Source organism: Psittacula echo (genome assembly GCF_963264785.1).
Source record: "Psittacula echo genome assembly, chromosome: Z".
Taxonomy (NCBI): domain Eukaryota; kingdom Metazoa; phylum Chordata; class Aves; order Psittaciformes; family Psittacidae; genus Psittacula; species Psittacula echo.
The window spans coordinates 38,576,689-38,604,199 of record NC_137742.1 but is presented as its reverse complement, the minus strand read 5'-3'; positions in this window follow the sequence as shown (position 1 = coordinate 38,604,199).

The following is a 27,511-nucleotide window of genomic DNA, read 5'->3' as shown; positions in this document are numbered from 1 at the left end:
CCAAAATTAGTTGAGAATAGTGACAGCAGTATTTAATAAGTATTTAAACAGAGATCTAAGAAAATGTATGTGATTAAGAAGAGTGATGTTCAGTGGTTACTTCTGTTGCTATTTGCATCCATTCTGAGTTACTTTTTAATAAAGTAAATTTCTGCTCCTCCAGAGCTAAACATGTGGTCTTACCTGTGTAAGGTCTTACATGGCTCAATTCCCAACTAGTAAAGTAGGTGCATATATGTCCAGACATCTGACCGAAATAAACTCTTCATGATAGTTCTGTCTACTAATTAACGTAATTAAGGGAATTGCACTGTCTTAAAATTTAGACATACATTACTAACATCAAGCATCAATTTCAAAGGCCTGTACACAACTATCTCTCTAAAATGACTGGTTTAAGAGAGTTCTCACATTGCAGAAAGCTGAATTTAACTTTTCATGGAGTACTACTATCCCTTACGCAATTCTCTGCCCTTTTGGTGCCCCATATGACAAGCCGTCGTCTAATATACTTTCTACATCTCAAAACAAGTGTTCTATTGACAACAGAATTACACAGAAAAAACACTGCCACTACACAGTGACAATGTGATTTGAAATTAATATAGTATGAATGAAACATTTTCCTAACGATATTTGTCAGCTTCTGTGCATTTCACTCCCCTGCAGTAGTACAAATCATCCAGTCACAGAGCCTTCACAATATTTTACCCACCGAAGAAAAGCAGAGATTTGTTAGAAGCATGCCTATAGTGCCAAGTAAATACGTTCTCTCTTACTGGAGTTATTTATAGTTATGCATTTGTTTCCTGGCAGCATGAACACAGGGTGGTGAAAAGTAAAACTGTCTTTTTTTATTATTTACAAAGGAAGCTCCATTAGAATGCTAGAGCTATTTCCACTTTATCTTTTATGTGTCCTGTTGTGCAGATAGTAATGCAAAATGTTTTTTTCCATAAGATTGAGCATGTTCCTTTCAAAAGTAGTCTAGAGTGGCAGTATTGTCAGCCACTCCAGAAGTCTTAAGCTTTTCTTTTCCCAAATCAGGTGTTACTTACCATCTTTTGCTGCTGTTTTATGTGAGCATGGCAATAAAGCCAGAGCCTGTTTTCTGAACCAAGATTTACCATGCTCCACGCTGCACAACTGCATTCTGTTGTGCTGTAAGGACAATGCATCATACAAACACATTCAGTCATTTCTGATACACCTTGCCTGATAAATGATTGCTCTTATTCTTGTAGCAATTCAATAACTAATCACTCTGTATGTTGATAGCAAATATTCTGAAGGATCACTAAGTGCTGCATTCAAGCTGGAAGTATTGCAAAAGTCAAAGTAGTCAACAATTACAAAAAAAATTTTATATGCTAGTCATCAAAATATTTTTGCATGTTCTAATCTTTGCAACACTGTAGCAAGTCAATTTGATTAGTAAAACAAGACATGGTAATTTGTTGCATGTCTTTCTTGCAGAAAGTTTGAGAACCAAGCTGAAGAAATTGGGACTACAGGATCCACACTGAACAAGGTGATAGATTTCCACAGTCCATAAATTCAGGTCTTCATCGCATATCTGTCTCACCTTGCTCTACATCTTTTCCTTCCCTTCTCTCTGAATGCCTAAGCAGATAATTTACTTTGAAACAGCTCCTGCTACTTGACTATCGTACTTCCCTGTCTCTTAACTTGCCATCAAAGAACACTAATGCAGAAAGAATGTCCTTTTTTTGTGTAACCCCTCCCTATAATATCATATCACCTTCTTCCAAGAGAATTATTTTCATTTCTGTAGGAAACAATCTCAGTGTATTGTCCTCTAGAGATGTTTCATTATATGAACTGACCAATAATCACGCCAAAAGAAGCTGCAAGTTCCTGTTTACATGGATGTCAGTATGTGCATTGCATAGAACAGAGTAGGCTTTACATAGAAAGATGATCCTGAGTATTTTTTGCCCCTGGGAAATTTAAAAACCTGACTAGTAGATGCTACACTTAAGGCTTCAGGAATCCTATAATATGTTTAGAGGTATTTTTTCTAGGCTGTCTCTGAATAGCAGTAATTGGCAACTGCTGAGACAGGGCATGCTCTGGTTTCTGATCCCAGACAGGAGGATCACAGACCAGCCTAGAGGAAAGCAAAAAGATGATAGCTGAAGAAGAACCACCAATAAAATGTGCAATCAGTTTCTACTTCATTAAATTTGTCCTGGATTAATGCTTAGCTTTGCTTCTGCTGTAGATCACCCCTGGGATAAGTCAGAAACTGTCAGACTTAATACAAAAAACCTGGAGTCCTCTACCTGTTGCACTGCAGACTAACAGGTATACCTGTTCACAAGCACTTAAAGAACATTAAAGAAAGCCAAATATCCACTTCTGATGTGAAGGGTGTGTTTGGTATATTTTTCGTATACCCTTCCCTTCTTGCACTGGCTCAAAGCTCAAGCTTCTATTTATAATGAAGTATCCAGATTTTCTTCTTGGTAACACCAGTGCAATATGGCCAGCTTCAGCAAAACTATTTCTTCTTGGAGTCTTATCGCTGGCTTAGTGTGTGTGAGCCCAGCCTGTTCTATCTGGCCATTACACTATGAGGAGCCTCCTATGACAAAAAACTTTTACACTGGGAAACATCCTCCTTTGGTCTATAGAGCATGGCACCAGGAAAAACACAAACCAGGAATATAATCCTAATGAGGAAACCCAGAACTTTTCTAAGCTTCATCTGAGCTGAAATTCTGCAAACATTACAGTTCGCAGAGATAGATAGATACAAAGTTAGAAAAAGCTCACAGTATTCCTTCAATTTGTATCTTCAATCTTCACTAGCACAAGAGAAAGTAAAGCAAAAGGGAATCCTATTTCTGATAAGAACTAGCTCTGGATCATTTAGCATTTTCAACAATTTTAGTTATCAAAGGAAAATAGAGGCTTTTAGAGGAGATAAGAAATATGATGTATACTTAAATTGCACAAAAGAAAGAGCAAATATACCTTTAAATGCACATAGAGAACAAGAAAAGAGTTTATGATTGCACTAGTGATCATAAACTGGTTTTGAAATCTCAGAGGTTAACCAAGTCCATGATTAGACACTACATGGTGGTCATGGTAATCCATGTCTTGGACAAAGTCCTCAGAGCAAGACTGTTGAAAGACCTGGAACAAATTAACTTCTAGGCCAAAAGCAGTTACCTTGTCTAGTCTCAAACTGTAGTAGATAAAGAGCACAATGTGCACTCCACAGAAGACTCATGCAGAAGTCTCTGAAAACTGCAATATTACATTTGCTGTGGCACCCAAGGCTCAATAGCAAAAGGCACACAGAGAAAGATAGAAGGAGAGAAAAAGTTCTATGTCATGCTTCAAGATTTTGCAAAAACTAGTTCTGCAGAGTAAGATTTTTTTCACAAGTGGCGTTGCGGGCCTAAACAAAGTCTTCCTAAAAGTATTAGATATTGCAGCTGGAGATTATGATCAGCTCAGCCTGAAAGCACAGGAGTTTTATTAATTTTAATTTGGAAAACCAATCCAGGTGTTGCAAACCTATGCTGGTAGTTTGCACACACACATAAAATTCACAAGGAAAATGCTTGGGGAGAGACAGGGATCAGAGCTTTCATAACCAACTTTGTCCTATTATAATAATTGATAAAGAGTTTGGGCAGAAACCAGAGAACAAAACAGGAAAACGATCACAGGGTGTTAACAGTTCATGTCACTGACAGGTTAGCACTAATTTTTACAACTGTAGTACACATTGCTTGCTGGGCTTCAAGTTTTATAACCAGTTTCACCAGCAGTGGTATTCAAAATTGAAAGAATTATCATTTCCTTGTTCCATTTTTTTCTTCCAGTCAACTACTTCCTGCAGGCTTGACATGACTGATCCTAGGTGGGTGGTGAAGCTTATTAAAATATAAGAACAGCTCAGTATTATGCAAAAACCCCATACAGATCAGGCCCACTGTCTTTCCTCCTGCAGCAGCAATAAGCGGAGTTAAGAGGGCCAGCATCCATGTATTTACCCCCTACTATTTTGTTAGCCTCTTATTTCCAGCTCTGGAGCCATAGCAAATCTGAAGTGTCCTGCCTTTCCAGCAAGCCCCTGCAGATCTTTCTGCCAAGATCACCTATCCAGTTTCTCCTGGAATTAAGGTGAATTTTTTGTGCTTGTAGCAGCCTTGGGTAGCAGCTCCAGTCTCCCATGTGACGCATGGAAATGGAGGAGTTAATTTCATTTGATTGGTTCTCAGTTTTTTACTGAAGAGTCCTACCTGCTTTCATCTTTTTCCTGTTATGCCGCCTAATAGACTCCAGAGCACCCATGCATCAGTGTAAGTTACCCAAATCTGGGACTAGAGAGTAACATATCAGAGGTATCCAAAACATTGCAATTTTTCATGACTTTTACATCAGTGAGAATAAATCCGCTGCCTTGTCTATAGAAATATTAGATCTTGACACTTTCTAAGCCAAAAGAAATGAAGATTTGGTATTGAGCTACCTCTGCTGGAAGAACATGGTGGTTTGTACAAATCACAGTGGTAGGACTTTATGCTGCTGCACCATAATTGAAGACTCAATTTTAGTCCGTCATGGATGTTGGAAAATATATTACACAATAACAAGTTCAAATGATCTGTCACTTCTCCTGGCAGACTTCCCCTTGCTGCTCTTTTGGTTCACTTACTGATCTGACCAGTAATCTGCTCATGATTGAGCCAATGATGAAACAGGTCCATGACCTGGATGAGCAGTTTCAGCCAGAATTATATTCAGCTAACTCCTCCTCTGTCCTCTCAAGTGTAGATTTTCATCTAGTTTCCAACCTTTAAACATGAAAGCTATCACTGATACAGTTCTGATACTATCACAGCTACATCCGTTACACACCTGGTGCATTAAACTGCTTTAAAAAGGATTTTTATATATACTTTGAAAGATAAAGTAACTCCTTTGTAACAGTACATCTTGAACAAAGTAGAGACAAAGAAGAATGAAGATCAAGGAGAAAAAATTTATATCTTTTCTTTTGCTGTGATTCAGAAAATTAAGGGGGAACAACCTTACCTTTCTCACTTTTCTGTTGTCTTTCCTGGGTGCTAAGGAGCCAAGTGTTCTTCAGAAAGGCAGAACTAGTAGGTGAGACTCTAGGGGAACCAAACAGTGGCAAAAAAATGGTCTGCAACATAGGAGACCTTCAATGACATTTTCCAGTCTGATACGTGAGTTCAGGTGCTGGAACATCAAACAAGACAAACCAGACTCACTGTCCAGAAACTGTTCTCTGGATGCACATCTCTTCACCAGTTTGCAATCTTTGTATATCCACTCAGCAAAACATCAGGCAGTGTCTCCATTCTGGGCCGACATGTTCTCCTTGCATATGCTGAGGAAAAATACATGGTACGTCCCTCTCACATGAAGGCTATGACATACTGTCCAAAGTCAACAAAAATCCAGGTCTCCTAAAGCAAACGATCGCACAATCATCTTCCTAATATCCTTATCAACCGTTTCAATGTTCTTATTGGAAACATCTAAGTGTGACCAGCTCCACCCACTCTAAGACCCTCATTTCCAGAATACCCAGGTATCAACGGAACAGTGAAGAAAAAAGAATTTCCAGAAGAAATTATTTGTAAAGCTACCTTGCTATGGAATAATCAGTGTTTAACCACTGTTGCTAACAAAAGGAGGTCTTCCACAGAGAGACAAAAATAGCTTTACGATGGTTTAGTACAGTTTTCCCCCTGCAGTATGTAAATCAATGAGCTATTGCTTATTATATCATCTGCGCTGCTGATCTGAGCCCCAGTCTGCTAAATACAGCTTTATATAAGGCAGCTTGAAGGGACAAATCCCCAGGGTCAGTGAGAATGAGAGGCAATCACTGTTTTGCAGGCTCATTCTTGCAGGTTCATTCCTGCAGGTTCACTTCATAAATGGAGTGCTCTTAATACATGGCACTCTTGATGCAAAGATGATGTAGGATTTGTTCCATGCCAAGTAGAGATCTAGTAACTGGGCTTCATCTCTCTCACACAGGAAAAAATATTTTGCAAGAAAATTTCACAACAAATCAGAAAGTATAAAACCTCCACCCCTTTCAAATATTAATTCAAATATTTTTGAATAACAAGTAGATTCTCAGGGTAGAATTGCAATATACTGGTACACAGAAGGGCTTCGTAAGTGCTAGAAATGAGGATATATTTGTCACACGAATTGTGCTACAAATGGAGCTGGACCAGTGATATTTATTCAACCATCAGTTCACTGATTCTCGTTATATTTTAATACTTTCCTCTAAAATATTACTAGTCCAGCTACTAACAAAGGAAGGAAGAGAATTCCTTAATATGCATGATTTGTAGAGTTAAATTGTAATACATAAATTTTAAAGATTCACATAGGCTTATGCTGGGAATCACTAAAGTGGGACAGATTGTTTCTGTATGGTGGTATTTTTCGGCATGGGAGATGCCCCATCTTATTGCATACCCTTGATTAAACCACTTCATCTTTGTGTGCCTCAGCTCCCTGTCCATAGAAGGAGAAATGTCTCTGCCAGTTTTTACTACAAACTGAAAAGCACTCAACAATATTGCTAATAAATAATAATGGGAATGCTTCTTGAATTAAACCTAAATTAGATCAGAAAAGCAAAGCCAGGTAACCAAAGTATTTTGCTTTGCCATTTTTTTTTTCCTTTTTGTTTAATTTTAGTGAATACTTACTAAATCCTTTAGAAACCACTTGAAAGACAGAAGCAAAACCTGTCTTAAGATCTCTTGATAGGAGATTTGGACTATCAAAATGTTAAGTTCAGATCTTGAAGCACTTGCAGCCCTCCGGTGCTAAGCTCTTTCTCCCTTAGTAACTTTTGTCTCCCAATATGTCCAAATGGACAAGGCAGACATCTTCCTTAGACATTTGCATAGCCTAATTTTGATGCTCTGTTGATTAAACAATGTTCCTATTGCCCTCATCAAGGCATCTGAAAGCTGCCCATGGAAAATCAGATTATATGAATGGCCTTACGCAATACAAATGCCCAAAACAACCTAAAGCCTCAGAAGGCAACTCAGGAAGCCTTAGCCCATGGCATCTGCACTGACCCAACCAAAGGGTAGTGCAATGCTACAATAGTCCTGTGCAACTACACAGTTTTCTTTCTGCAGAAATAAAGTCACTAACTGCAGCATAGATAAAGTTTGAAATTCTCTTTATAATATTAAAGCAACATTTAGGTACTAGATTGGCATCTTTTCTGCAGCTGGCACTTCTAGGCTTTACTGAACATCTCCTTTAGATATCCACTACAGAGACAAATCATGCTGACAAAGTTTAGAGCTGGCCAACAGCTCCTACGACAAGTGACAGTTTCTTACTGAGAAACACTTCATATATTTCAAATTACCACAGACATACATTTTAATGATTTGTCTTAACTCTATTGTGACTTTTAAAATTCACATCACTTCCCTACTTTTTCCACACAGATATTTACATTACTGCTGTTTACGCTCTCCACTTCTACTTTATCTTACAAAGGCCTCATAATTCACACCACCAACACTGTTGCAAATAAATCTTTCTACTCACAGCAGCTGGATGCCATCAGTGAATAGGTGAGAGCTTTACTCCTTCCCAAAGCTTCCTGTCAAAAAAATCCCAAACCCAAGCAACTAACCCTTAAAAAGCACCCACGCAGCATAGAACAACTAACTTCTGTGTTTTCTACTGTGATTTTACTGGGCAATTAATTTCAGATGCCATTCACCTTTGACTTAAGAAAATACTAAGAATTTAATCTTTAGGAATGTACTTACTGTTGATTACACCTGTAGAAACTCTGCAGTTAGTTAGGGGCTATTTAAGAAGAGAGACAAGGTATGCCACCAACTATTTTCTGCAATCACTGATGAATTGTAGTAATTTAAATAATAACCGTGACCTGTCATTATTGAACAAATTTGTAATTTCTGTCTGATTTACCATGGTGCAATGATCTAGAGCAGGCCTGTAAGACGACCTTCACTTCACTCCTTTGAATGCATCCTCCAAGAGAACTCATGTTCCCACTAGCAGCCAGTAGCAGCCAGACTTCACAGTCCAGAGGAAGAAGGAAACATCCTCAGTGATGAATCCCAGTAGCCCACACTGTAGTGGAAACAGAGTCCAGCAGTCTCAGTGCTGTAAATCCTGATGCCTACATTGCAATAATCAGATATACAGGTAAAGACATTAGGTGGAAAATCTCTGACAAAGAAAAATAATTTATCTTATAAAAGAATATTCTGACATAGGCATTCATTACAGAAAAAAAAACCATTTAAAAGCTGAGAATTAGTTTCCACGAATGCACTTCACGAGTTTTATTATGAGTGAACGCTAGAGGGTACCATTTTAAACGGATCATAGCTACAATGGGAACCTGCCAATAGGGGAAACTTACGCAGGAGAGAGACATGCTCTTCTCTCCAGTCTGAAACAACATTGTGTAATTTGTGCCTGGTATTCTATGTGATGCACAACCTCCAAGTTATGAATTAGGTTACATAGATGTTGTCTGAGTCCACTTATCTTGTCCCTGACTTACAGACACTTGCTGAACTGTATGGTTTGTAAGATTGGCTAAAAAGATTCAACTACAACTTTTATTTCCAGAGAACTATTATTTGGGATGAAAACAAGCAACTCGGGGAGCATCAGCCAATCATATTGTCATCAGAACATGTTTCAGATAGGAAAGCTGGTTTTCCTCAGCTGAACTCCAATATTAATTTGGTTTTTTTTTTACCCAGGAACATCTTTGGCATAAATGAGTTTTGACATATGCTCAAATTGTGATCAAATTAAAATAACAGACACACTACTTGTAGATAACAATTATCATTTAAACTTGCTCTGTACACTGAATAATTTTGCAATTGATGGAGGACAGAACTTCTGCTGGTGAATACAATCCAGTCCGGATGCCAAACTCTCACTGACATGAAAGGGATTTAGATATCTAACTAGTGTTATGGATTTTGTTATTATTCACTCAAGAGCAGTCCACATGACATCATACGATTTTTGCTGCCCATCTGGCATGTACTTCTACAGTGTGACTGGAAAATTTTGACACCTGGAATACCATACACAGGAGTGATAGAGGACAATTACAAACGTACTAGAAATCTGGATTCAGGAAATATCCCTGACCACAGTACATTTGGCAGTCTGTGTCCCTTAGAACTTTAATTCCCTCTTTTCCATGTCAGGTAAACACTTCTTAGAGAAGTCCAGTCTTGTACTGCTAATACATGAGGCATGGACCTTTTGTGTAAGGATGTCAGTAAAATGACATACAGAAATAACACGCAGTGCCTGCCAGCTTTATCACACCTACCTATAGCAAGTGCTATTAGCCTTTTGCCTTAACGAGCAATTCAGCAAAACATTTAAAAATGCAAGGGGGGTGGAAAAGATAATAAATTAGGATTAGAAGATAAATGAGGGGAAAGATTTATGTCTTTCAACTGGAGGCCTGAGCACAGAAGTCTTAAGCTGATGTTCTGCAAAGACATTACATGGTAATACCAAGAAATTATTTAGTGCTGAGGATAATGCTGTCACTGAACAACAAAAGTGTTTGCTGGCAGAAATGCTGAAAGACTGACATCAATCAAAGTTAACTGCAGCATCTTTGTTCATCCTGTGCACCCTGGAGGGCTGCCAAAGTGCGTCTCAGGTGCAACTGATGATGAGGCCATATATGACTCTGATGATGACTGATGTGACATTTGTGCCAATGTTTGGCTTCTGAAGACATCTTCAGTTTCTTCCCTCTCCTCTCCTTTTATTTATTAATTGGAGGCCTAAGTCTTACAGATGAGGCTAATACTGATAGCATTGCCTTTTTGCCTCAGCTGGCTGATCACAGACTGATACAATGCTTTGAGTTGGAAGGGACCTTAAAGATCATGCAGTTCCAACCCTCTGAAATGGGCAGGGACACTTTCCACTAGACCAGGCTGCTCAAGGACCCATCCAATTCAGCCTTGAACACTTCCAGGGATGAAGCATCCACAACTTCCTTGGACAACCTGTTCCAGTGTCTCATCACCCTTATAGTGAAGAATTTCATCCTAATATCTAATCCTAATATACCCTCTTCCAATTTAAAGCCATTCCCCCTTGTCCTATCACTACCAGCCCTTGTAAAAAGTTCCTCTACAGAATTCTTGTAGGCCTCCTTTATGTACTGGAAGGCTGCTATAACATCTCACTGGAACATTCTCTTCTCCAGGCTGAACAAGCCCGACTCCCTCACCTTGATCAGGATCCTTTGCTCTCTTTTAACTGCCCCATGCCTTCTTTGTGAAGGTTAAGGAGCCCAAGTAATTTTGCATATTGCTATGAAACAGAAGAATTTCATATTTAGCTGGTGCAAAGGGAAAACAAAATGAGTACTTTCCCCGACCACTACCACCTTTAGAGTTGATTTCAGTTGTTGTGTACAAAATAAATAAACAGCTTACACTATTCACATGACTGTCACATACAGCACATAATGTCCACAAAGTACTCATAGTTACTTATTCCAGCTTAATAGCTTGCTCTTACCTCACTAGTTCATGATGAAGGAAAAAAGGAAGTTCCTGGCCTTGGACAAAGTTTGTAGCCAAATGATGGAGAAGTGAAGACCATAAAAAGTGCTGTACATTGTAAGCTTCATTTAGTTTTGGATTCACCTTATGAATTGGTCCCCAGGGCATGCACAGCACATCCAGTCTCATTCGGCAGCAAGACCTCTCCCTGCTGGGTCACTTCCTGTCAGCAAAGTAAAGATCTGTGGAAAATACATAGAGATTAAGTCAGGGTTTGGGGTTTAGTTTTTTTCCATATTGTACATAAAAACAGTAACACAACTCTTTCAGTTCACTCTCTGCTTTTTCATACAATAGCATACTAATGTCACATAAACCTACCTCTGGTGTTTTAGTTCTCAACTTGTTGAACTGGATCTCATGAGAGAAAGAAAATACATTTCTTTAGCATTAGGATGCTTCCTCTGACACCTTTCAAACACCTGCTGCAAACAACAGTCAGTATAACTTTAAAAGTGTCCCAGGGATCTTTTGTCACTGCAGGTGCTAGGGATCACTAGCAGCTTCTCTGTTATTATTGTAATTACATACCTGTTAAACTAGTCAGAGAAGAAACAGTTACTGTTAGCACAGGAAGAGACACAATTTGACCCTCTTTAACACAAATGGTGCAATTAACACCTCTGATAAGTTTCTTACAAGGCATTTGAAAACTCAGAATTACATTCTTGAGCTGTTTTGCATTTTGCTTGCCTTCTCTGTTAGACTTGGACATAACTTTGTACAAAGCTCATGTATTTACTTTTTTTCTACTGAGGCGCGAGGTGATGTCTCCAACCAACAACACAATTATCCAGGTACAAGTGGCATGCAATTAGAGAGACTGAAGTTATACAAGAAACCTAAACTCATGGTACTATTTTTTGCCTCTTCCTTCTTCCACACCCTGCGTAGTCCTTGCTGCGTTTCATTGACACTTGCATTGTCCCACGAGTTGATTTAGAAATGCAGCAAAACACCTGTTCATAAAAACAAATGGGACCAGTGAATAAAATTAGCCCTGACAACTGAAGAGGGTTTCATAGGTGAAAATCTGGCACAAGATGTGGAGACAAAACTGCATAATGGGTGGAGATGGGTGAATCTCAGCGTTTGACACAAATCTCAATCTAAACGGAGTCAGAAAGATTGAAAAATATGCCACAACCTAGAATTCTGTGATTCTTCCTTTTCTTCAAAGGGAGTCTTAACTCCAGTTATATTGAGAACTGTTTCTATTTCTGCTTGAAATGACGCAGCTCCCTGTTAGTTTTAATGAAACAAACTTTGACAAAAAGATGGTTATCGCCTGGAACAAATGAGTCTTCCAACTCTGGGGAGGGGGTGGTAAGTAAACAGCAAAACCAAACACCGAATTAGCTAGTCAGATAGTTTAGATCAGGATGAAAACACATGAAATGGATGAACAGGTATGGAAAGAAATGACCTTTAAACAAATTTGAGTAGTAAGAAGCAAGGTATCTTTTTTTCCTTGTTCAGGTACACGCTAGAGAATGAAAGACAAGGGACCAGGAGCAGAAGGAGAAGTTTAAAAAAGTTTCCTAGAATAAAAAGCATGATACAATTTGTTGGAAAAGCTGCATGAATCCTAGACGCAGCTAGTTTATTCTGGCATGTGCTTAAAGAGTGGTCCATAGCCATGGATAAAATGAGGTAAGAATGAGCAAGCAGGTACTTCTTACTTGCCTATTTCTGTTTCCTTTTTTTCTAGCTATTCCATCTGTGTGCAAACTGAGAAGGCTTCTTGGTATCTGAGAAAGCATAAACCACTGGAAAATTATGGAGCCCATATGGGTCTTTAAAGCACAGCAAATTTTTTTTTTTTTTTTTTAGAAGCATGGTGCTCCTAGAAAGCATGTTAGAAAGTCTAAGGCAAGAGATTGTCCCAGCTCATGGCCTAGACAGCACTCAAGACCAATGTGGGGGAAAAATATACTATATGGCAGTCTGACAGAGATCTCCTGGATTGCTTAATCAAGGGTTCAGTTAGAAAGACCAGCCTATATCTTATTTGTTTCATGTGGTTTTTGCAGATGAAAGTAGCTTGGAACAAAATAAATGTGGATTACATTAAAAGGAGCCACAAACAAATCAAAAGGGAATTAAAAAAAAAAAACCCCAACAAATTACGGAAAAGAAGAACCAGGAAAAGATAAAGAAACATGGAGAAATATAAGGGATCAAAAAAGAAGTGTTTTGTGAGAAACAATGAAAGATTAAGAGAAGTGTGGAGGAAGCAGCAAGCAAAGAAAAAGTGTACATGAATAACCCAAATTGCTGCCTGACAGCATCATCACCCCCTGCAACTTCCCAGTGACTTAGCCTGACCCAGTCCTGCATGCCAGCCTACTCTGTGGCAGAAAGGCGCTCTGTGGCCACTGGGCAGAAGGGAGTTGCCATCTCCCTAGCCCCATCTCACATTCCAGTGAGCAGCGGGCTCTTCCAGGTTCTCTATTTCTATATAACGCAGAAGATATGACTTCAGTTTAGGTAGTGAGCCACCTAAGTGATTACAGGTTGTTCTTTTGTTCACTTTTCTTCTTACAGCTTGTGCTGTAGCTTGCAATTGTGCATTACTACCATTTCGTTCTGCATGAAATTGTTACTATTTATGTCAAAGTAGTGTAATATAGCACCATGCTCACACTTGCTACTTTTTCTGGATGAAGCTGTTTCTGTCCACTCTTTTAACTGAGTACTAATTCTAAATATAAATTTACTTTCAGTTCTCATATTTGTCTGTACTTGCTTAAAGTTCTAGCCATTTTGTCCATCCACTGATCTTCTTGCCCTCAAAACAGCTACTGGGCAAAAGAGAGTTCAGGAGTACATAAGAACGTTATGAACATACTGACTGCCTAAGGACAATAGTTTGTATTTCCATCATTTGTTAAGCCAGCAATTCCCCTGAAATATCCAGCAGCATCACTGTCTTTGATGAGAACTGGCCAGTAGGTGAAAAATGTTTTTTTAGGGGATGGACAGCATATCACCGTCATTATTTTTTTAGAGAATCACCTTAAAAACCCTTATTAAATTGCTCCCACTGACTTTAACAGTGTTCAGAGGCAGTTGCTGACTGTGTGAAACAAGAAAATGGACTGATGGAAAATACTTCAAAACCAGCACCATAACCATTGATTGTTCATAGCTTGAACAGTGATGATAGAGTGCTTTCGTCCATACACACACAAGATCTGCACTCTGTTGTTACATAATATTTTTTTCCATTTAATTCCTGAAACCACTGAGTTACAGCTGGCCTTAAGATAAAGGATACGGAACAGATTTCAGACACTGTAAAGGAGCATTTGTATCCAAATTTCTGGGTCAATTCTTCATACAGTGGGCCACTGGAAGAATTTACATTTCCCCCACCTCTAGAAACCATACATTTATATAACTGAGACCTTGGCTCAAGTCCATTTCTGCATCTGCCATCTAACACAGGCAGTAAACTGTCTGTATGCTGTATATTTTCACTTTAAAAACATCCCTTCTGGGTAGAAATAATATCACACACAAACCTTTTATTTCAATTTTAAAAGTGGTGTTTTGCCTTGATCGGTAATACTTTATAACTGACTTGAAGGCAAATGAAAAAAAAACAAAACAGCTCACACCTTTTATTGCTCCAAAGCAAAAGATGAAAATAAGGTTTAATCAGAGTTAAATGCTAAAATGATAAATCAGGATGGAAAATAAGTCAAGAACAAGCTGGAGCTGCCTTCTTGCCTTTTATTTCATAACTAGGCTGCCATATTAAATATCACTGTGGAATAAAGAGTGCAACATAGCCTTTTCCTATTTTACAAAGCACTTAAGATACACAGGAGAGAATGCAAGGCTGCTACCAACACCATCATCACTGGAAGCAGCAATTTCACTATTACTTCACATCGACATTATGGCTCCTATACATTGCAGCTTACACTGCAGTAAGCTTATATTATTATATTAATGAACACCATTAAAACGAGGTTCCAATTACAGTTTTAATACAAAACAATTTAAGTGAAAAGTATTGTTATTATGCTTTCATCTGCTGAGCTCAAAGTGCTTTGCATACATTAGCAAGCCAAGCCCCATAATTCATAATGACATAATGTTTCAGGAAGTCAAACCAAGTTGCAACCCATGCTGCTTTTCTGGGTCAGATACAGCTTGTAGTGTCCTTACACTGTGCAGTACTTCAGTGAAGCTTGTTCAGGCATTCACTGCATTGCTTGCGCAGTTTAGTGAGATACTTAAATCAGGATCCAAAGACATTCTTCAAGGGGAAATGAAACTTTTCACTTAAGCACAAAATCTCCTATATATCTTGGAAATAATTTATATTGCCCTCAAACTCACATGACTGAGCAACAGAGAGCAATGAATAGATAGATTTGGCTTCTGCAAATTTGAAAGGTGCTTTTGGAAGAGGAAAATAGGGGTAGAAATAGTTAGCAACTAGAATAATTTGAAAAGCAAAGAAAGACTGATGCTCCTCATAAAAAAGGAGATCTCTTTCTGCTTTTGGCACTGGGACTTAATATTTTTCTCTATTCAGATTTTTAATATGCTCTGCTCAGTGCTAATATCTGAAGAGCTCCCATAATTCCCAGATCGTGCTTAAAAAGAATCAGATCCACTGATTCTTTAGGGAAATAAGATACCCCACCTTTCAACACAAACTACCGGTACAGCAGAGCTCAGTTAGAGATTTCATGTGTAACTGGTTTGTAAACAGAAGAAAATCCCATAGAAACTCTCCACACCTTTAAAACAAGAACATTGCAATAAAAAGCGCTTCTCTTATCTCAGCTTGGGTAGGAGAGCAAAACACAGGGTAAGAAAAGCAGCAGTGAGCAGAAAGACTATATAATATGCACACTGCAAATTAGTCATTAGAAGGCCCATTCTCATGATCCTTACTGACTTTCTTTTCGATTCAAACCAAGGTAAAATGCTATGATTGGAAGAGTGAAGCTTGGTAAATATCTGGATATTGAACAGCTGTAGTTACTGTGTTGGATTTAACCTCTTTGAAAGGTAAGGGATGTAACTACCATCTAACATGTAAATTAATTGTATAAAGCAACCAAAAATGGCATGTTTTGGAGTATAGAAACCTTGTTCATGAGCTCACACAATTTATTACCCTTAAATTCTTTCCAGAAGAGGTTAAAGTCAAACTGGAGGAAAATATAATTCTGAAACATTTAGTTTCTTTCCTTACTGTCACCTATTCTGCCTATTAAACTTTCCCCTGTCTAGATATTCTTCAACCTGAACATGTGTAATGTTCTAAGATCTGAATTCAAAACAGACAGCATGGCTTCATAGTCCAGTCTTTCCCATGTTATGCCAAGTATTGTTTGAATTTTTTTACCTAAAGCAAACTGCACTGGCCCTCTTGACAAGTAATTTAGGATAAAGTTAGAAGATCGAAAGTTTGTAAAGGCTTAGCCTGCTTTTTGGCCTTCAGGTAGCTGAACTAATTTCTGTTTGATATGTATGTATTTATTATTATTCATAGTTTACTTATTTCTACATCAGGATCATATCCTTGGAATTGTTCTTTGAGGTCTTGTTTCTGTAACACAAACTACACAAGCACTTTTGTTGCCCTACAAACCTGTGTCTATTAACCTTTCCGCTCCTCATCAAACAGTGTGACAAGATCTACAGACAAACCAAACAACAGTTCACACTTACTTTTGAATAGATCAATTGCAACAACTACTTCACAACCTTGGCAAAAGTCTTTCTTCTAATAAATGCAATTTGAAATCCAAAAAAAAAAAAAAAAAAGAAGCTTTGATGACAGATTATAAATATTTGCAGATTATTTCTGCTTAAAAGCATAAAAGGAATGGAAAAAAAGACACATTTTCCAAAGTGTGTGCATGAATTTGTACACAACAATCAAAATGTATGCCTTGCTGTATTAGTACATTATATGTTACCACAGCATACCAAAAGCAGAGGAGCAAACTGAGGTTCATATTTGTAAATTAGCCTCATAATCTGATCCTCCTGGGTGATGTTTTCATTTATTTTTTAGATATAAGAAAAAAATCTTATAAATACATTGCTAACGTTATGTGTATTCAATGTTTCTCAGATGCTCAACAGAGGAATTCCAAAGAGGTGGGCAAGTAGAAACTATCTACAGAAGAAAACAACAAGCAGCTAGCAAATGAAAGAAGAGGAAAAGAGAAATGGACTAGTCAGTTTTCTTCTGGCCCTGATACAGCCACATGAATACTCTCAAATTCTCTTCTTTATGAGGATTCACATTGTTGCTTTCAAAAGTGAGTTTCTAGTTCCACTCCCTGTTGATTCATTTACGTTGGCGACTCAGGATATGTATTCCTTCCACTTTATGTCTCTACTTATATGTCTCTATTTATACGTCTCTGTTTGTGTATAGCCTTTCTTTCTAAATAACCTATCTCTCACCTTAACTTCCCTTAAAATTCTTAGGATGATTCCCACTGTAACCTTTACCACCTCAGTGCATGGTTTTTTGTGCCAGGAACCTACAGTCCTTTCTCAATATGTAAATGCCCCCGCCTGAGCAAGGATTCTTCACATTAAGTTCAAATCACAGGGCTGAAATCCTGCAAATCTTTCACAGGCATAGTCTCTACTCAGAGGTCTCCCTTATGGGTAAGGTTTGCAAGATCATGCTCCCAGTTTGAATGTAATACTTTTCCACTGGAAGCAGTTGGATTTGCATTTCCATCCTGACACTGCCTCATTGACATTTCCAACCCCCTTTTTTTTATGCAAAGGATAGACTTATTGAAAAAAAGGTGGTTTTTTTTTCCCTGAGAAGCTATTTGCTAGTGTCATGCAGAGATGTATTCTGACTTCTTTGATTTGAAATTTCACTAAGATATTTCTTTGCATGAGACTAGGGCATAACTCAATATGACCCTACTGGACTATCACTCTTAATTTACATCTTCTGCAGCTGCTGTGGGGGAAAGGTTGAATCAGGGTTATCCACCTAAATAAACAAATGGAATTTAAATGCTCATCTCCACAGAAAAGGGTGAAGCGCATTCATTTCAAATATCAGCAACAGCAAAGACACTATACAGTATTGAAACAGTGATAGTGTATTTGTCCTTTAATTAAAAGGACTTTTGTCACATGCAATACAATATAACCAAATAAACGAAAAAATATCTCCAATCATTTAACACTGTCAGTTGTCAGATAACTGTTCATTAAAATCAAATACAGGCATGGTAGTGACAGTATACTTTTCTTCCTTAGCCTCAACATTCATCCAACTGTTCAGCCAATTCTAGAAGGACATATAAGGCTACTGAGCTATTTCCAGAAATTATTCTTCCCCATGTCAGAAAGTTTTTGAAACGCTGGTCCCTAAAAAGGCAACTTTATGATTTATAAAAAAGCTTGTACCCATTCATTGTACCAATCAAAATTGTGTAACCTTCTAAACAGTATCCAAAATAAATTCTTTAGCTTCCACAAATGAGGACAGAGGGGAAAGTGAAAAGAATCCCTTGCCTGCTGATAAGTGACCATGGAAAAGATTGCTATGCAGGCAAAATATAAATTCAACTTTATAAAAAGGCAGGAAGTTTGGGAAACATTGATGAGTTTGGGAAAAGCAGCATGTAGAAGCTCAGTGATGTATAAAAAGCAAAATTCAGGCACCAATGAGTCAAGAAAAGAAATGTTTGAAATAAAGAGAAAAAAACCCCAAAAAGTAGAAAGAAAAGTGAGCTTTTTCAGTACAAAAGAAATGAACATGAAAAATGAAATGTGAAGAACAGGGAGGAATACAGAGGAATAGAGGTGAAAGAAAGTACTGAGAATGTTTTAAGGTGAGAGGAAGGAGAAAGACAAAGCAAGAAAAAGAGGACAGACTGCCAGGTGGAGCAAAGGGAACAGTTCCTTAGTGAAAGCAATGACTTTTTTTACCCATCCTTTAAAAAGCTTGACAATTTCTTTGGCAGCAAATGCTTGGAAGAGGAGATAGGAATGAAGCAGGAGGTTTTAGAGGAAATTCAGAAATAGCAAAGAATTGAAGGGACAAAGGTTATGCTAGTTTAAGAGAAAATAAAAATAAAGATATTGGTCAAGGGACACAGAAACGGATAAGAAAAGAGAAAATCTTTTGTAGAGTTGAAAACTTCATGATGTATCTTTCTTCAGCAAGGCATGGTGACACTAAAGTAGGGCAAAATCAATGAAAGACAGAATAGTAAAAAAAAATGCAAAGAAGGACACATTTTAAAAGGACCCCAAAGAAGCTGAAGGAAAAAGGAACAGTGAAGGAGACACGATCAGGCAGAACTAAGAACAGCTAATAAAAAAGAACGTGAACAATTTAAGAGGGTCAGAGGAAAGTAACTCAGTGAAAGGTTGCAGTAGAAAGAAATCACAGTGCCTGGCTAAGAGCGTGGGTTTGTACAGGCAATGACCCCAAAAGACTGCACGGGAGGGTAGATGAGACACCATGGAGTGATGACTTTCACTGTGGAAGTCATGGTTTCTCAGCCTGATTGGAGAACTGAGGAGAGAAGGAGAGCCAGGATTACTTAAAGAATAGGAAGGAGAAAGAATGGCAGATGAGAGTAACAGAGACAGATGAGGGCAGAGGAATGAAGAATCAGATAAGACAGATCCCATCTGCATTGATATGTCATGCTACTGGCTTTGGCAACTTGCAGTAGTATTGTGAAATGTTAAAACAAACAAACAAACAAACAAACAAAAACAACAACAAAAAACAAACAAAAAGAAACAAAACTAAATTTATTTTTACCCATGCATCCTAGAAAAGCCCCCAAACACTGGAAAAGCTTCCAGTAACCAAAGTCTATCTCAGCTATAAACCAAATTCACATTTCAGATTAGAATGGAAACCAGAAATTATCTGGAATTGCATTTTGCTTATGGCTTTACAATTTATGCATTAAATGAAGTAGATTTAGAAAAAAATAGTACACACTCACACACATTATAAAGATGATTTGTTCCCTTTGAAATAGTGCTCCTGGGAAGATATGAAAACATCTGATGAAACCTGTAGGGCTTTCATCACCCTTGTTTGGCTGACTATATATATATATGTATATATATAAATATATATCAAGCACATCTTAAAAAGGAATTGTATGGTAGCTGAAAGTGGCGGTTCTTGCAAGAGATTTGACACTACATATTACATCTTAGTACACAAGAAATTTCTGAAACAGAAATTTCAAATCAAGGCTAAAAGAAAGATCTTGCAGCTCATAAGAAAATTAAAAGTGTTCATTATAATGATAGATAATTGAAATCTATTCAGATTTTTAAGACTACAATAGGATATCACAAATGCATGGTGTGTATTAAATTTCATTCTCTTTGTGGCTTAGAAAGCAGCTAGCAAAAAATCAGTACACAAGTGTGGCTGATCACGGATTCTGCACAGAGATGCACTAAGCATCCTATGAAAAACATAGTTTCTTTCCTCCTTTATTCTGGGATAGAAATAAAGGATACAAGCAGCAATTTGATTCTCTGCCACAAGCAGTAATCTTTCTGTAAAAATGGTAAATCTTTCTGTATCACAACTCCAGCACCAGATGCCTTCCATCTGCAGTGATGCACATCCAGATGATTATTCCTGCACGGAAGGTCTACATTAACTAACCACTAGCCACTTCTTCCTTTCAGAATTCCTGAAAGAAAATGAGAAGGAAAACTGTCTGGTTCTTAAGCACAGCTGCTTTTCAATGAGTCAGTTGGGGTTTTTTCATTTGTTTGGATTTTTTTCTCCAGGAAAGGATACCATTTTGTTCTGTAACTGTGCCATGGTTTTGCTGGACAGTTCCCCTTTGGAAGACATCACTAAGATCAGCAAGAGAGGCTTTTATACAGCCTTGATTTATCCTGCTTCTGCCTAATACTGTGAATTACCTTGCAAAACTCCAGGGATGCATTGTAGTTCTGGATGGAGATTTGCTCCGCTGGTAGGTTCAATTCTCATTCTGTTCAATGTTGCAAGGCTGTCGGCTAGTGACTAGGTGCGAGTATCAAAAAGTCCTGCTCTTTTTGGTGTTAGTGTATAAGCAACAGCTATTAAAGGAAAACACAAACTCAGTTTCTGAGAGACTTCTGAAGAGATTGAAAATGGTATCTAAAACAGATGTGAAGGTCTTTCCTTAAGAAATTTTAATCAAATATTTCTGTATTATTTGAGCTTTTCCTTATTAAATTTGAGTCCAATCCTGCAAAGTACCAAATACCTATGCTCCTCAGGGAAGTCCAGAAGAGCTGTCTGCACTAAGCAGTATACAGATATACTTGTAACATAAAGGTTTCTTTCAGTCATTCATGAAGAGTAAAACTGGCATTTTGGGGAAGGGAACTGGTGTTTTAGCTCCTTCCTCAGACCTACTGGACTTTTGGAAAAGATAAACTGAAGTAACTCAGTAACTCAGAGTTTTACCTTGGTAACGAACAAAGAAAGACTTGCTTCTTTAGAGGCAATAGCTACATCATAAAAAATTCCAGTTCATGGACGAGATTTACATTTTAAGTATTTTGAATACTTCTTCAAAGTATGATGGCTTTGGCAGACAGTTGTGCTATTGTTACTGTCAGAATCAAGTTGATCTGTATTCTGTGATTTATGTTTCCTGGGACAAATATTTTTAAAAATTAAATCCCTATCCAGAGCCAGAGTACCATAATTTTGGAAATGTTCACTCCTGGACTATTGTTTCAGTCTCTCCTCCAATGTCAGATATATCCAAAGTTACAGAAATTCTCAGTGATTACTTTCTGTCAGTCTCTGTAAGAGTGCAATATATTGGAAAGCCACTTTATTCACTCAGTACTGCTATCTGATCATCTAGACAGTCTGGTGTCATTCACAAACACACTCCCCCCCTTTTTCCCTTTGTCATCCTTTTCTTTTTTTTTTTTTTTTTAATTTGAATAATAAGTAATTAATAGACAAATGCCTGTAAAAATATTTAGCAGAGAGACAACAAGGAAACAACCAATAAAGTTCCTTTTCCTAGGATAAGAGATTTTACTTAGACAGCACTGAGCTATCAAGAAAAAAGCCCAACAAAAAGCCATCATGACAGGAAACATGACATGACTGCCAAAGCATTTCTAACTAACTTGACATATGAATCTGTTCCAAACTGCTGCAAAGGGTTAGTTTGAGACATGTCCTGATGAAGGCACAATAGCTGAAATATTAGCATGTCTAATCTGATACAGCTAGGCAAGCACAAACTTTTAACTGATGCACATAGAGAGTGTGTGTGAGTGTGTGTTAAATGAGGGTGAAGGGACTTTGATTTTGCTCCTCAGATCTGCTGACAGCCCCAGATGACTTTAAGGTAAGTGACTGGAAGAAAGCTAAAGATCACAATTTCAGTGACCAACTTTCTTACATACCTTAACTCATTGGAAGAACTGACTCAATGTTTAAATCACAAATGTTACTGCTATTAAACCAAAAATTCATATTGTTCTTCACCCTTGAAAGATTTTCTTTTTATCTGTTTATGTATAGTATGTCTTGGTGGTAGAAGATACTCACAGACTGAAATAGGAGAAGAGGTTCATTATTCCATAATGCAAGCTCCTATCTTCTTACAACATCCTGGTTTGCAGATTCAACAAGTGAATTTGCAGTAATATTTCTCCTAGTGAGTTATGCACGCACCTTCTTCAATCCACTGGTATACTGCCACAGAATTTTTGTGCACAACAGAAGAAAAAATTAGTAGTGTCCATTATGATCATTCTTTCATTATTTTTAATGAAACCAAAAAGCTAGAAAAAGAAATCCATCTGGTAATCTTGAAAATTATGCAGAGTTTCTAGAGAAGAATTACAGAATGAACAATAAACCCCAGGAATGTACCCTCTATTTCTCAAGCATTCAAGTTCTTAAAGACGATTTGGAACAGGAAGTAGTGGAGGGTCAAGTAATATCTCTTACTAGAGATACTGCTGATCTGTGGTTTACCTTTTAAGCTCTGAGGGCAGGTATTTTGACTAATCGTGTCACTTGTCAGTACCCCAATACAGCTGCAAGAAGTGTACATCCTGCAAGAGCTTTCATAGGTATCGTACAAACAGCAGCAGCCAATACAATAGCAAAGCCTGTAGCATGCTGGTGGGGAAAAGGTTAGTGTCACAGAGCCCTCTCCCTCCCAGCTGTGCATAACTGGTGCACTGGCACCAACTCTAACATGTCTCTGGCTTTCCAGGAGCTACATTAGCTCACCAAGCCACAATTGAGTTACTCAGTTCTCCAAAATCTCACTTCTCCCAGGCACAGGGAACATAAAATCTGACATAACAAGTTGGACAAAATGTTTTTCTAGCCTAGTCATCCCGTCTTCACTGGTGGCCAGAAGTGGATGCCTAGGGAGAAAATACCTGAAATCAGCTTCAGAATATAATTTGAGTCCACTGATTTCTCATCTGCTTTTAAGGAGACAGTAAGGTAATATTAATTTATCCTCCATCATTTCACCTAAACTAGTGGGTTTGGTCTTAATTCTTCCATTTCTCCTCCCCAGAACGTGCATAAATAAACTTTTCTATCACACAGAATGAAAAGCCTTCTAATAAGATGCTATTTTAAGAAGGCCATATGTAGCTATTCATGTCCACTGAAAAAATCTGTGGAGCACCCAGCATAAATGCACACATGCAGCATCTGTCTCCTCAAAGAAAACAAAAGAAGGAACAAAACAGAAGTGGCCTGTCAGCAAAGTGATGGACCAAGTAGCTATACATGATCTCTTTCCTACAGCTTCTTGTTGCTGCGATCACTACAAAGACAACCCTGGACAGGCATACCAAGGAAAGGGAAGTTCCTGCAGCAAATTCAGCCTATGTAGGAAAGAGTTCAAGCAATTTAGAAAATATTTCTGCTCTTTTTAGTGTGCCTTGTGTCACAGTTTGGTCTTATTTTGGTAAACTAACCTGCTCACTCTTTGTCCCCTTCCAATGCCTTTCCCTTAAGACTGCAAGTTCTTTAGAAAATTACAGATGACACCTGCGGTGATCATTCAAGGGCTTAAGGTTCTTGCAAAGGATCTACTTTATTTTCTATTTGGTTTTAATTGGCTGTGCATAACAACAAAAGGGCTTCACAACACCCTGCCTGCAATCTCTGCCTGGGAACCTCAGCCTTTAAAGGCACAGTGCACGCTGCCGCAGCATTTTCTTAAAGCTAAGAGAGTAACATGTAAAAATGCACGTAATAGACAGATTTACATCAATCTCATAAACATACAAACTGTTCTCTACATGTAGACACAGAGATGGTTTATAGTTGTGTATTTTAGTCAGTAATGTTTACAGTATGGTACAGGAACTTAACACCATCTGTACATTGGCTTATCTGAGAACAACCTACATGTGAGAAACAGAGCTCATTTTAAGATGAGCATGCTAATTACTGGAGATTGAAAGGTGACAATTAAGTCTCTTTCGGCTTCTTTTTCTTTCTATCTGTGCTCTAATTTCAGTTACATAGTTTAAGTCAACATGAGGCAATTCTAATGTCCTAACAGCACAAGCTCTTGAGTGAAATAGACCGGGAAACTGATCCATTAAAATTAACTCAGAAAAGTAGGGAAAGGGAAGTAAGGGAGGAAGGGAAGTAAGGGACGAAGGGAGGGAAGAAGGGAAGAACGAAGGAAGGAAGGAAGGGAGGGAGGGAGGGAGGGAGGAAGGAGGGAGGTAAAAGGCACATCAGGTTATTTTTGATGGTCCACGTGCTCCCTAGTTTGCAGTCTGTAGATATGCAGTATCAAAGCTGGTGCAGGGATGATAGGAAAGTGAAGGTGGTGTGGAATGGGAAGAAGGCACTCAGTGTCAGCTTGCAGCTACATCTGATTAAGGATATAGTGAAAATGCACATAAAGGCCACAGAGGCAACAGAAGAGTGCCTTATTCAAAAACTCTTTTCTCCCACTTACTATGATCCAACAAGCTTTGAAAGAAGATTTTGTCACAAGTGCACTTGCTATCTGTTTGGGACTCTTGATGCATCCAGCTTCTCCATAAAGAGAAGCTTTATGGAGAAAGCATGTTCATAACTATTCATCCTACCAACAGAACTTAAAAGCTCACTCCTTCATGGACTTCATGTCTGAAAATGTAGCAGGAACCATGGAGCCTCCCTAAAATGGCAGCAATACTACTGAAAGTACACACATAATCTGGTTGTGCAAAGCCTTGAGGTCCTCAGCCTGGGACATGTATTGCCTGTCTGGGCAAACTATCAAATATGCTGTGTCTCCTCTTCCAAAAGAAAAGAAAGGCACCAACCTACCTAGCGGTAATGTATTCTATTATTTTTCCTATTTATTTATTCCTTGGTGACCTATACACAATTGAAGGAGATCCACCTTTTTTCCCACCCCCTGCTCTTGTCCCTATGATTCCTCAGCCATGCCTTCAGGAGAAAATGAATGGCTTAGGGCACATAGGCTGGATCCAAGATGTTGTAGACTCAGAAGAAATAACAGTTTAGCTAGTACAAACTCACTCTGTGGATCCAAATTCTCTAAAAAAAAAAAAAAAAAAAAATTAAAAAAAGTATTTAAAGGGTAACTTCTTCCTAACAGATTTTCTGCCAGATCACAAACCACCTGTCCTCCTGCAGTGAGCATGAAGCCAGAGTAAATAGTGTACTGTGTTCCAACTAATTTGACAGAAATGCAGTCATACACTAAGGCCTGTATCATACAGTCCAAATCTGTAATAGGAGGCAATCTGGTGGCGTACAGCTCTGGTATTCCTGAACACAGAACCACAGCCCCAGCACAATAAAACTAACTAAATCCTCTTTTAATCCTCCACCTAAAGTTGCAGGGGATTTCTAGCATCATGAATCATACAAGTTGGATTGTTTTCTGTTTTCTCAGTTCTTAGCAGAGTGTTCTGTGAGATGTGCTTAACTCCTTCCTCAGTTGTTCTGGGGTCTTGAATCTACTGATGAGCTCCAGGTCTCAGCCCAGAGTATCGTAGCACATTCCTGCCTATCCAAACATTTTATTCTCCTGTGCCTGCAGTTAGAAGAAGCTCAGTGTTGGAAACCTACAGTTTAATTGTTTACTTCCAGAGGTACCATCTTTCCTTCAGTGTAAACAAAACTGCTTTTTGTGTAATTTGTTGCCAGAAACAATGTTTGAAGTAATTTAATAGATGCTGTAATTGCTTTCAAATTAATAGTCCAATCATTCCCATACTGCTCAACACTTTCAGAGAAAATCCTCTGAACTGATGGTGCTGTTGCTACTCTCTGTATCTGTGGTGTGCTCCAACACACACTCCAATCCTAATGCAAATGCTTGCTGACTCACATCTCATATAGCCCCATGCTGCTCTGCTGGACTAAATCTGCAGTACATGCAGCCCTCTGTGTTTCTTTAAATATTTTTTGTGTAATAGTTTTTATGTTCTCTTTACTGTAATATTGACTACCTTCCAGAAATTTTCATCAGGTTATGGGGTAATCTCTTACTTTACAAATTTCAGGTGTCCTTCTAAAGTCTTCCTAGCAGTCTGGTATGCTTGAAATCACACCTCCTCAGGGAACTCAGAACCCAAAATTCCAAAATCAATTCTTTTTTAGAATGTGTTTTTTAGTCTGCTTTACAAGGAGAAATTGTGAACTCTTTTGTTATTTTATGTCTGTCTGATGCTCTTGTTTAAAATCATGCCATTAATATATGTTTTCAAGTTCCCACGGGGTGCATTCTTCAGACAGAATTAAGTTTTCTCGATATTCTGTTCTGCCTGAAGAAATTATTAAACTCAGAATTATTATGCCCATCCATTCCAGAGATAATGGAACTTTGGCCGCCTTCTTTGCTGTTTCTTTTATTTGAAACATAATAAAAATTAAATAGAATGAAGTACAGTTATTCCCTTTACCCACAGAGAATTTAAGGTGTGAGGGGCTTCTAAAGCTTGCTCTTTCCACTCAGCTCTTTTCCCACATTTGTTTCTTTGTGGAACATTCAGGTTTCAGTTTTCCCCAGAGGCAGTAGTTTTTGCAGAAAATCTATTTTATGCGGCGCTCAGATTCAACTTAAACTGCCAAAAGACGGAGGAACACCCCAGCAGCAGGGGCTAGCAAGAAGCAGCCACATCCAGCAAAAGAAAAGGATGCCAAGTGTCACTAGCAGGACCAGAAAGATGGGGTGGAATTGAGCTTTACCCTGCCTCAGCCCCTAAAGCGTGTCATTCATGAAGCCTCCATAAGGAGGCTGCAAGTGCATGAAAATAGCTGCAGCCTGAAGCTGGTCTCTCTGCCTGTCCTACACAGCTGCTCATTTATTCTGGAGAACTGAGGAAAGTAAGGAGAGGGTGGCCAACACCAGTCTAAAGCTCTTAGGCTCACAAGTCAGACTGCTATTAGGGTGCTGGTTAGCAGCAACAGTGAGGAAGGAAGGCTGATACGTATCACACAGCACAAAATATTAACAGAGGGAAACAATACCTTATAATAGCCAGCCTGTTCCACATTTGATCTTATAATAACATGACCTTGTATCAGTATTCACTATCAAAAGCCATCCTGCTCAATAATTCTGAGTACCACTCTAGCCTCATAATGAAAAAAAAAAACAAAACCAGAAGATATCATTTCCAAAAAATACTCTTTCTGCCAAGAAGGTACTACACAGGCATCAAGATGTACCCCATAGACAGACAATGAGCAAGAGGTAAAGGATGTGAAAAGGAAACTGATGACAGGCATGGAACAAGGGAAAATCAGCTGACATTTTCAACATGATTGCATTCTAATACATAGTCAGCAAAACTGTACAGGA